The sequence below is a fragment of the Nicotiana sylvestris genome, chromosome 6 (assembly GCF_000393655.2).
Source record: "Nicotiana sylvestris chromosome 6, ASM39365v2, whole genome shotgun sequence".
Taxonomy (NCBI): Eukaryota; Viridiplantae; Streptophyta; class Magnoliopsida; order Solanales; family Solanaceae; genus Nicotiana; species Nicotiana sylvestris.
Window position 1 is genome coordinate 142,392,178 of NC_091062.1, and position 11,737 is coordinate 142,403,914.

An 11,737-nucleotide genomic window follows, 5' to 3' on the forward strand; every position below is an offset into this window, starting at 1 on the left:
CAACTAATTTGATACTACCACATCTTCATCAACATCCATATGGTTAATATCTCTTTTAAAGAGAAAGTTATAAATTATGGTCATTGTCAAAGTTATATGCAAGATCTGTTTCTTGCATTACTATTATCCTTTAGTAATCACATTGCCAAAATATTTTGGCGTACAATAGGTACGTGATCAATGACCATTAATGCCATAATAATGATATTATTTTCTTATATCATCTCAAACCTCCTTCTAGAGGTGAGTGTGGTATATTCACTACCACTAGCACATTTATATTCTTATAAGAATGAATATGTATTCATAAATCACATCTTATCACATTCACATCATGAACGAACCATAATAATCAATATGTGCTTTACAAAATCTCATGTCAAGTCGATGACACATATTATTTTCATAGAGTGAAGGATTATTTTGAGAATCCTTATTGTTCTCATTACTACAATGATGACGATTATAATTTCGTCTATTGCTACGTCCACATCCACTGATATCTTCATGGTAATAATTTTGTGTTTTTCAGACTTATCACATATGGCTATCACATTCTCTTAAGGGAATGAGAATAAAGCAAATTCAATGGGATGTGTTTCACTTCTTGTACTCACAATCATACATAAATTTGTTCATGACAAGACATAAAAATTTTACTACTTCGAGTGGTTATAATTTCTTACAAACTTTATTAGAGTTATAATCAAAATTTATTGTCTTTACCTGTATTTAAAATTAAATTATAGAATTTCAAGAATTTAAAAGAGAAAAATAAGGTAAAATACTTACCTTAAATCCAAAATTTATTCCTGAGGGAAGTTTATGGAGCAATTGATAATCATTATGCTCAATATTATGTATAAGTTGAGCATCATGCATGTATTCCAAAACCTCTACTCGATTGGTTGGAGTCCCGTGTTGATAACGTGTTATAAAACAATAAAAGAAGAACAATATTACAGAGAAAAGTAAAGAGAGAGAATTCTTATTGATTAAGGATGATTTACAGTGGAATAGAACTCCTCTATTTATAGGGAAAAAATGACTTAGCCACCAAGTAACAAGCCCTATTCTCTAAAATATAGACATTCACCTTAAATATAATTCTATTTATAACATTATTTTTTTTTTGAAAAACACACCTTCCACGAACCATTTTCAAAATGTTAGTAAAAATTTGGTATGTGTACCGAACTGGGGGGAATGATTTTTTATTTTCAACTCCGCTCTAATTTGCCTAAAGTCGATCAACAATGCAAACAAGCCTTCCAAATGATGTAGCAAGTAGCGCATAAGTGAACATGATGGTCTCAAAAAGGATACATGTCCTATCCGAGCATGACCCTTATGTCGAGCTTTGCTAAGTCGAATGATGCAACAAAACGATCCTACTAGGGATAACCAGGCATATGTCTATGTTCTTCTAGGTTTTTAAATCTTATAGGAGAAAGTATCTAGACCTGGCTTACTCGGACGGACAACCCAAGCCGAGGAGCGTCAGCGTGTCGACCGTAGAATAGTTCCGGCTTTACTGGTGGTTCTCCCCGCCTAAACGTGTGTGATTAAATATTTCACCAGGAGCAGGTCTACACACTAGCTTTATCTCAAACAGAAAATTTTGTGGAGCTAGTCAGCATACAAAACATTATTACTTATCAGAAGACTCAGATGATGCGAGATAAGACAGTTTCTATATACAGTTCAAATAATATCAAAGCAGTATATGAGCGACAATTAGCACATTAGGCTCACTAACACAATAATATCCAAAAATAATAAAAGCCAAAAATTAATCAATGTACAAGCTCGAATTCTTATAGGTCCCTAGTAGAGTCGCTAGAGTTATCACACCCCTTTTTAGCACCCGCAAAATAACATTATGTGGATAGTGGATTAAAGGGTTTTTCCAATTGAAGAGACATTTTTGAAATATGGATTATTTTAATGTTCAGAATCGCCACTTGAAATTGATTTTTGGGTGTTCCAAATCACCATTTATTCGAATGCCTATTCAAAGGAAGATTTGACTTTTTATTATTGGTCTGCAAAAACAAAGTTCGGGTAAGGAATAGTGTTGAATGAGGAGAAGATGTAAGGCATTCCCCAGATCCCGTGGTTCTAGCACGGTCGCTTTATTGAATAAAACTTGGCTGAAATATTTTAGGATAAATTGTTTGCTATCTACCTTAAATTATTAATGGCTATTGTCGCTTAATAATTAACTGAATTTCATTAATTGTGTCGACCTAGGAGCATGTAAGCACACATGGTCTTTTTGTTAATTGTGCATTTAACCAAGGAACGAGTATGAATACATGGTCAAACACAATTTATGATTAAAGAGTCAAGGAACGGAGATGAACACGTGACCATTTTATTAATTGATGTTGACCAAGGATCGTGTAAGAACACATGGTCAACCATTGAAGGCGTGCCTAAGAATTGCCTAGCATCCAATTAACTTACTAAATTAAGAAGAAAGCTGATTTTTTGGATCTTATCAAGGAGGTGAACATGTTAGATTAATATTGGACAGCCATGGTATTTAAAGGTTGGGTCAGTCTTTATCAATTTAAGGAATGGGCTACTTTGTTATTAAATGAGAAATAGGCCAGCTGAAATCATTATAAGAAGAAATTTTTTCTTTCCTATACCATATATGAAACCTTATTACCAAAAATGTATATAGTTTCTAATTTACCCGCCCTGTCCACGTTTTTTCTACAGTTATTATACCAATCATTAAATACTAATTAATAGTAGCTGAATATTCCTAATTTGTCGAGCTAAAATTGAGGACCAAAATATTCTAAAAAGATTTGGCCTAAATCAGATCAAATCATATTCTTCCAGATATTCCTATTTAGGCGCACTACAATTATGGAAGTAAATATTCTTCCAGATATTTTCCAATATTGATAGACATTAAAAAGCTTGAAAGCTTTGAATTCAAATTTGGGTTTTCAAAAATCATTATTTGTTTGGATTGGGTGTTGTTGAAAATAATTGGGAATATAGTTTGGAGTTTATATCTCAATTTTGAGGGATTTTGGTGAAGATTAGACTTGGTTTTGACTGAATTTCAAATTAAAACTCGAAGAAGAAGAAGAAGAAGACATATTGCAGAAATTGTAGATAAATTGTAGATTATTTGTATTCAGATTGTAGATGCTTTATTTTATGTTTTCACAAATAAAAAATGGCTAAAACTCCTACAAATCTTCTGAAAAAACGCAATTATGTCAAAAATTACAATTATGCTACAATTGGATGGGAATTGGGATATAAAAATTCAATGTACCCATTTTGTAGATATTTTGTAGATAAATTATAGATTATTTGTATTCTGATTGTAGATGCTTTGTTTTCTGTTTTCACAAATCCAAAACGACTAAAACTTCTACAAATCTTCTGCAAAAATGCAATTACGTCGAAAATGCCAATTATGCTACAATCGAATGGGAATTGGGATATTAAAATTCAATGTACCCAGTTTATAAATATTTTGTAGATAAATTGTAGATTATTTGTATTCTGATTGTAGATTCATTATTTTCTGATTTCACAAATCCAAAACGACTAAAACTCCTACAAAATCTTCTTCAAAAAATGCAATTATGTCGAAAATACCAATTATGCTACAATTGAATAGGGATTGGGATATTAAAATTCAATGTACCCAGTTTGTAGATATTTTGTAGATAAATTATAGATTATTTGTATTCTGACTGTAGATGCTTTGTTTTCTATTTTTACAAATCAAAAACAACTAAAACTTCTACAAATCTTCTGCAAAAAACAGTCTACAATTTATCTACAATTTATCTACAATTGCTGCAATTCTTCTTCTTCTTCGAATCAGCCAAAACCAAGTCTAAATCTTCACTAAAACCCCTCAAAATTGAGATATAAACTCCAAAATATATTCTCAATTATTTACAACAACACCCAATCAAAACAAATAATGATTTTTGAAAACCCAAATTTGAATTCAAAGCTTCAAAGCTTTTTAATGGCTCTCAATGGTGGAATTGCTGCTCTCTTGTCTCTTTGAAGGTTTGTTCTTCTTCATTGAGAAAATTTGAAGCTGAAGGTAAATGTGTGTATGAAATTTGAAGATTTGACTTCAATTTTGATGAACTTTGTTGTTCTTCATTGATGAACTTCAACTGGAGTAAAATGGAGAACCAACTTTGTTGAAGGGTTTCTTCAATTTTCTGTGAATTTAGAGGGAGAATTTGGTTTCAGAAGATGGAAAATAGTAAAAAGAACGTGGGTATGGGTAAAACGTGGGTGGGACTGAGGGGTTAGGAGAGAGAAACATGCAGATTCCTTTAATTAAGGAGTAAAAAATGTACAATTAATTATACCCTTAATTAATTATGGTATAGAATTAGTAATTTGGTATACTAAGTGTAATTAAGTCAAACCTTAAACATGACGGGTAATAAGGTTTCCTATGTGGCATAGGAATGTAAAAATTCCTTATAAGAGTATAGGCTAGATTCATCACTTTTGGTTTTGAGAAGAGGGCCTTACAAATTCAGCTTTTGGTCCAAACTCCTTTTTCTTTTTCTTTTTATATTTTCTTTTAATTACAAGAAATCATCCTACATCCCATTGAAATTAGCAAACATCACTAGCATACTTCCATTCTAATGTCCAAATTGCTGGACCTTTTAAATGCTCAGTTTCCCTATTGCCTTATCAAACAAGGTTAATGAATACTCTAGAAAGAATAACCCAATACTCTTAGAAATTTCATAACCAATTCCAAAAGAGAAAATAATAATAATAAACAAATAAAGTTTAATAAAGTAATAACGGGAATAACAAACACAATATATGAAGCAAAACTCCACTTTCCATCGGCTCAAATGATTCCAACTCAATTAATGAATAAACTTCACTTTTCTAAAAAAAAATGAATCACTGCCTTCCATTCATTCTTAATTATTGTGATAATTTTAACTTTCATAAAGTCGAACTTAAAAATCCTATGCTACATGAAGAGCCAGCATTAGGCAATACACAATTACACAAGCAAAGGTCAAACTTAAACTTCACAGAATGATAAGATCTAGTACTGAAGGAGGCCAGCGTAAACAATGAACCAAACATAAAACTCTTTATTAAAAGTAAATTTTAGCATTTACCTGTTAAACAAAAAGATAGAGGAAGTAATAGAACTCGACTACTTTTCAAACGTACAACCTTTTCTCATGCTTATTCAGAGGATACACATAACCCATTCTACTAATTAAACTTATTTGCAGACACAATAAAAATAAGCTATACTATCTAAACATAACGTGAATGTATAATTTTTAAAATTTAACATTTATCTCTAAATAAATTAGATAAAACCTACTGAAGCAGGACAAGAGCACACTAGTAACAGTTAACACAAGTAATACTTCTTTAAATAACAGTGTCATTGCCACTTATTTAAACTGAAGCTTAACTACATGATGGAAAGTTTCCTAAAGAGCATAAATGTATGACTTGGTGATGAAATCAAGCGTCCACAATGATTGAACTCAACACTTTCCAGCTAGCAACAACAACACACAACAACACAACCAATCAAAACCCCCAGAGAAAAGCGAACTCCAAACCTAGAAGAACTAATTTAGAACCAAGAAAGAACTTGAAATCTTTTATGAATATTTTCAAGTAAAGAGAGGTGGGAAGAGATAATTCTTTGGGGGCTTTAATTGCTATCTTTTTTGTAACGACCCGATCGGTCATTTCATGAGTTACCACTCTGTTTCCCCCATTTCTTCTTCTTTATGTCTTGTTCAACTGTATTATGTGGCATCGTGTTGGTTAATTTGGGTTCGGATTAGTTTGGTAGTGGAATGAGACACTTAGTCTCTTAAGTTGGCCTTTTAGTTGAAAAAGTCAACCGGAAGTTGACTTGTGAGAAACGATCTTGGAATTTGGTTTTTATGATTCAGATAGCTTCGGAAGGTAATTTGAGACTTAGAAGCATGATCGGAATATGTTTTGGAGGTCCGGAGTAGATTTAGGCTTGAATTGGCGAAATTAAAATTTTTGCGGTTTCCGGTGGATAGGGGAGATTTTGATATAGGGACCGGAATGGAATTCCAAAAGTTGGAGTAGGTCTGTTGTGTCATTTGTTACCTATGTGTAAAATTTCAGGTCATTCGGACGAGGTTTGATAGACTTTTTGATCGAATTCGGAATTCGGAAAGTTTAGAATTCCTAGGCTTGAATCTAATGATGATTTGATGTTGTATTGAGTGTTCCGAAGGTTGGAACAAGTTTGAATGATGTTATGGGATATGTTGGTGTGTTTGGTTGAAGTCCCAAGGGCCACGGGTGAGTTTCGAGTGGTTAAACGGATCAAATCCTTATTTTGAAAGTTGCAGATTTCTCAGTTCTGTATTGCAGAGTTTTTGCTCTTCGCGTTCACGAGAGGACCTTGCATTCGCGAAGAGATGCTGGGTGAGGTTGGCCAGTTGCCCTTAACTTTCACGATGTTGGTCCCGCGTTCGTGAAGGTTGAGGTTGAGTATGCATCACGAATGCGAAGAAGGTCCCGCGTTCGCGTAGAGTATTTAGGGTAGCTGGGATCTCAGAAGCTTTGTGCTTCGCGTTCGCGTAGGTGTAGTCGTGTTCGTGAAGGCTTAGTCGGTTGAAGCATCGCGTTCGCGAGGAGGATTCTGCGTCCGCGTAAGAGGATTTTTGGTCAACGGAGTTTTTTTGCTTCGCAAATATGAGGCTTTGACCGCGTTTGCAAATAAGGAATTTAAATCGCTGGGCAGAATGTTTAAAAGGCCATTTTCGCAATTTTTGGCCATAGTTCACCATTTTTGAATCGGTTTTGGAGCTTCTTGAAGGAGATTGAAGAGGGAATTCTAGAAAACGTCTTTGAGGTAAGATTTATGGACTTAATAATAGATCCTATTGTGATTTCTACCTAATTAAACATGAAATTTAGGGGATTTGAAGCCTAAAATTGGAGAGTTAGGGCTTGGAAATTGGAGACCTTAATCTAGGGATTTGAGGGGTCATTGGTGGTCGGATTTTGGTATTCTTGGTATGTATAAACTCGTGAGAGTATAAGGATTCTAGTTTTGTGATTTTTATTGGAATCCACGACATGGGCCTGGGGGTCGAGTTTTGATCAATTACGGAATTTTGATGTAATTTGATTATTTTCCAGTGGGCTTTGTTCCCTTAGCATATTTTGATGGTTATGTACTGATTTTGATTAAATTCAGGATATTTTGACGCCGAATCGAGAGGCAAGGGTATCACGGGCTAGAGTTTGGCTTGGCTTGAGGTAAGTAACGCTTCCAAACTTAATTCTGAGGGCTCGAAACCCCGAACTGTGTGTTATGTGATTACTATTGAGGTGATGCACATGCCAAGTGACTGGCGTGTGGGAGTGCACCATGAGAAATGCGGCCTGGATCATTCCATGACACCATTTAGTGACTCTTTTATGTTGATATCTGTGTTGTAATTATGTGATTAAGTTAATGAGCTGCAAATCATGCTAATTATCATGTTAAGGCTTCACGCCAACACTGTTAAGACCCTAGAGGTTGTTTCTTCCTGTCATGTCAGTAGCTTCATTTATAATCTATACTTACTCCTGTTCATGCATATTATATCATGGCCCAGTCTCGATTATTGTTGTTTGACATATCATATCATTGTTCGGGCTTGTATCATGACACTTTTAGCCCGTGTGTGTGAGACTGGAGAGTATTGACTGAGTGAGGCCGAGATCCTGATATTGATTGACAGTATGGGATCGGGCTGCACGCCGTAGCGAGATATTGATCATGCCTTTGCTGGCATTGATATGTCGCTTAGGCTTAGAGAAGCCCCTCTGAAGTCTTTACACCCCAGTGAGCGCAGTTGATGATATTGAGGGATGGATCTTCCCTAGACATGGATCATCTCCGAAGTATTGGTATGGAGATGGATCTTCTCCATGAGACTAGATTGGTCTGCTTCCTCGGTACTGGGTGACTGATAATCTATGATGTATATACATTCCAGGATGGATCTTCCTTGGGCCGAGTGTGCCGTATACAGTACCAAGTGGTTGAGCACTATGAGTGGAAGTATTATACGTAATACTGTTCATGTTATCTGTGCATTGGTAGTTAGATTTTCCTGAGCTTTATACTCTGTACCGTTCATACTGTGCTTAATTACTGCTGAGAAACCACATGAACTGTAAGCATGTCTACTTTTTCGTACAATTAAATGTTGCAACCTGTTGAGGTTTGGTTCGTAACTACCGTTAGTCCATAGTTTGGACTTGTTACTTACTGAGTTGGTGTACTCACGCTACCCCATGCATCCTTGTGTGCAGATTCAGGTATCTCGGGGCACGACAACGGTTGTTGATCACACCAGTTGGAGACTTTCTGTGGAGATATTGAGGTAGCTGCTTGGCGACCGCAGTTCCGCCTTCTCCTTTCCTTATCTTCCTTTAGAATATTTATTTGGATATTCTCAGACCGTGTTGGTCATGTTGTTTCGGACAGATGTAGTAGTTTTAGCTCATGACGTAGTGACACCCGAGGTCGGGATTGTGTTTCTTTCTGCTGGATTTTGATTTCTATTTTTATCTTATTGAACTTATGTTAAAATTATGATTTTTCCTAAGTTTTTATTTGAAAAATGAAGTATTTGGAAATAAGTGGTTGGCCTAGTATTACGATAGGCGCCATCATGGCATGGTTAGATTTTGGGTCGTGACATCTTTTGGTGTCATCAAGTGTGTAAAGATCTGTAGAGTGTTTGTTCAGCTCCTTTAGAGATGTGTAGTCTATGTTCTTTTTTTTAGTGGAGTGTGTAAAAGATCTCCCTTTAAAATGAGGAATGACCTCTCCTTTTATAGGAGAGGAAACAACACATTTGTCATTGAGAATCTGTTCAATACTAGTTAAATGACAGATTTTTCACCAAAAATCTGTCCAATACTATTTAAAGGATAATTTTTGGTAAAAAATCTATCCAAAGAACTGTGTTGCTGCCAAAATGTGGACAGTACTTGGAGTATTGTAACTCCAAAACAGTCCTCATACAGTATAAAGCAAACCAAACATGTACCATACTTCATCATTCACCAGTACTTGGAGTATTGTAACTCCAAAACAGTCCTCATACAGTATAAAGCAAACCAAACATGTACCATACTTCATCATTCACCTTCTACCCTTCACAAGCTAATATCAAACCACTCCAGGTGATTCAAATCAGTGTGAAATAGAAAATTCAGCATTCAATTGCCCAGAAAACTACCCATATTAGTGCAGCCAATCAGAGACAACCAACCAATGATTAAGTGAAAAAAAAACATATTAACAGTGAAGTAATTAATTGAACATACTAACTAAGTGACGATGCAATCAAAAATGAACTAAACGAGATAGAACTCAAGAATAAGAAAATAGAATCAATCATAAAGAAAACAGAAGATTAACGATGGGAAGAAAGGGATTAGGATTTCAGTTAAAGTCCGGAGACTTAATAACACACGACGACTAATCACTATTGATTCTAAACTGACCAACAGTTAATCAACAAAACTAAACTAACAAAAACAAACTAACACAGAGAACGACTCAGAAATATTTGCTACGAATCAAATCAATATAACCGAACTAAATGACTAATCAGTCAAGAAACAACTCAATTAGTCCCACTCACATATGATACATCTAAACATCGCACCAACTAGTCAAATGCAATGACGTAGTAACAAACTAAACGACTAAACTAGCACATTATTCAAAATTCATTGAGTGACGACTAAAATATTTGATTGAACGACAAATAAAAACAACTAAACTCAAAAGTACATTAACAGACAAACGAATCAAAAATCAATCCAAATAAGAAGAGTGTGATTAGAGTTATACAAAATGAGGAATTCGATGTAACTCGAGCAATGAGGAAACACCGGGCATGATGAGCGACCTTCGAACGAACTTTTCTGGGTGACAGATGTCAGAATTACCAATTTTGAAAAATCGAGCGACAATTTCAACACTGTGACATCTGGAAAAGGTCGTCCTTGGGTCGTATACATGGTCAAAATTGAGGCTTGGCAGTGTTGATCGCGATAGTGGAGGTAGTTGGCCGGTGGTTAGGATTTTGATTTAGGTAAGATTCATGAGATTTGGTGGGGTTGTGGGTGATACGAATTTGGGCTCAAGAAAGAGGAAGAAGAGGAGAGGAAATGGTGTAATTTTGGTGGGGATTGGAGCCACTAAGAGGTGGTGGAGTGGCGGCGGCAGTAGTGACGACGCGAGGTTAGGGAGAGGTTTGTAAGGATTTGGAATGGAGGGATGGAAAGAGAGGAAGGAGATGAGGCCCAGGTAAAATTATGGGGGGGGGGGGGTTGGAGATGTTGGCGGGCGAAGGGGAAGAAGAAGAGAGGAGAGGGGCTTCTAGGATTTGGGGTTTAGGTAAATGAGACAAAAATTCTGAATTTTAGCATTATATACAAAATAGGGAATATAATTAAAGCCATTGGATCAATCAAAATGGAGGGATGAGTGATCTCTGAGTCACTAAGTGAAACGACGTAGTTTCAACATGAAACTACGCCGTTCGAAGACCACCTATTGGACTAGGTATGGCCGAATTGGGCTCAATATTTGGGCTAATTTTGGCTCAATTTTAATTAAAATACACTAGCCCAATCCCTCTTTTATCTAATGAAATTATAATCTTATTTAGTCCTAAAGAAAATGTAGGAGGAGAAAGAAAATCTTTTTGGTATATATAATTTAAAGATGCAAATTAAAATGTACAAATAAAAGGTAAAAAAATATTTTTGGTACTTTTTAATTAAGGAATTCACATAAAAATTCACAAATAAGTTCAAAGAAAAATAACTAAAATAGCTAAAACTATCAAAAGTTAGTTTTTCTCGGAGAATTAAAAGCGTGAAGAAATTAGGTATTCACACCAAAGGAGACTATTGGACTAGGGAAAAGTTACATCTAGATAAAGTAAAAGCCTTGCAACTTACTATAATGAATCTTCTGCATCAGATAATGGTATATTTTAGTTCATGTTATGAAAATATTATATTGGAGATGTCCATTTATTACTCCGCTATAGATAATCTTCCGGAAGAAGATTATCTATTTAATAATATGTTGAAGTTTATCTACAAGCAGCTAATGCAGGCAGGTTGCAAGCAACTCAATAAATGATTTGCAGCTATCACGACCTAAAATCCATTAAAGGTTGCGATGACGCCTAACACCGCTATCAGGGAATCCAACAATATAAATCATATTTTTTTAAATCATAACTTCCTTCAATTTAATATTAAGAAATAAAGTTTACAGGGTAAATGATAATATTTTTCACCACTACTCTAATGAACAACCCATAAGCATCCCAAAATTCGGTGCCACAAGTGCATGAGCATCAACTAAAAAATATGGTAAAATATAACATCTCTATAATGACCCAACCGGTCGTTTTGAGCCCTAGCACATCGTTCAGCAACTTGAGGCCATCAGAAGCTTCACTTCATGTATTACGACTTGTACGCGGGGTCGAAAATGAAATTAGAAATGTTCGGAGTTGATTTGGAAAGAAAATTCTTATTTCGAAAGCTTTAAGCTGGAAGAATTGACTAAGTTTGGATTTTTGAGTAAACGACCTTAGAATCATGATTTGAAGGTTCCAACAGGTTCATATGATGATTTTAGACTTTAACT